The sequence below is a fragment of the Leptonychotes weddellii genome, unplaced genomic scaffold (genome assembly GCF_054177405.1).
Source record: "Leptonychotes weddellii isolate Sample4059 unplaced genomic scaffold, ASM5417740v2 HiC_scaffold_3113, whole genome shotgun sequence".
Classification (NCBI taxonomy): domain Eukaryota; kingdom Metazoa; phylum Chordata; class Mammalia; order Carnivora; family Phocidae; genus Leptonychotes; species Leptonychotes weddellii.
Window position 1 is genome coordinate 1 of NW_027908267.1, and position 1094 is coordinate 1094.

A 1094-nucleotide genomic window follows, 5' to 3' on the forward strand; every position below is an offset into this window, starting at 1 on the left:
GGCTCCCCGCTTCATACCTCAAAACCAACTGCCTGTGATATTCTGTTTGTAGAGATCCAGATCTATCTTCCTACATCTCAGGCTGATTTCGTGGGTGTTCAGAGTGGTGTGGTAGATACCCAGCTCAATTCCGGGGACTGGTTGGAATAGGGTCCCCTACTCTTCCGCCATCTTCTTTTTCTGAGAAAATCATTAATTACATACAGATTCTCAAAGTGATTGGCTCAGATTTGAGTAACATGTTCTATAATTTTTCAAATGCCTTTGCATCAGATTACTTCTCCATCCTGATTCTTATTTATATGTAATTCCCATCCTTTTTCGTGATCAGATCAGACCAGGGTTTATCAGCCCGGGCACTACTGATGTTTTGGGTGAAACAGTTCTTTGTTGTGGGGCTTGTCCTGACATGGCTGGCAACCTCCCTCCCTCTACCCACCAGATGCCAGTAGCGTCCATTTTTACCCAAATGTGACAACCAAAAATTTCTCCAGACATTGCCAAATGTCCCCTCGGGGAAGGGGTGGACAAAATCACTCATGTTGAAAACTACCAGATTAGATGGTTTTTCTAGATTTTTAAAATTTTATTCTGCACTACCACTCTACCACTAGAAACAACCACTGGATACCTTAAACTTATGAGTAAGGAAAATGACGATTCGGGGTGATATCCTAAATCCTCACTGCTAATGTGAGATGAATTTTTGAGTGGGTAAAGATTGCCTCTAAGGTGAGCTGTCTACTTTGTGGGATGCCTGGGAGTCACGATCTGCCCCTCACCCTTTGACATTGAAGGAGTAGACTCATATGAAGGCAATAAATGAGGATGAGAAAGAGAGAAAGAAAGAAAGAAAGAAAGAAAGAAAGAAAGAAAGAAAGAAAGAGAAAGAAAGAGAAAAGAAAGAAAGAAAGAAGAAAGAAAGAAAGGAAGAAAAAAGAAAGAAAGGTAAAGAGAAAGAGAGAAAGGGAAAGAAAGAAAAAGGAAGGAAGGAAGAACAATTAGATTCATTCTTTTAGTTCTATCATTTTTCAGTCTTCATTTTTTGTGTGTGCTTTCTTTGGATCCATTTTGTTTGTTTGTCTAAATGCCTG

The 1094-nt window shown here is 39.9% G+C and overlaps 1 non-coding gene across 1 annotated transcript; it reads left to right on the forward strand.

Moving 5' to 3' along the window:
• Positions 1 to 627: 627 nt before the first annotated feature.
• LOC115943290 (U12 minor spliceosomal RNA) lies at positions 628 to 778 on the forward strand. The gene has a single exon (XR_004077884.1). It is a non-coding gene; the product is annotated as a U12 minor spliceosomal RNA (small nuclear RNA).
• Positions 779 to 1094: the final 316 nt, after the last annotated feature.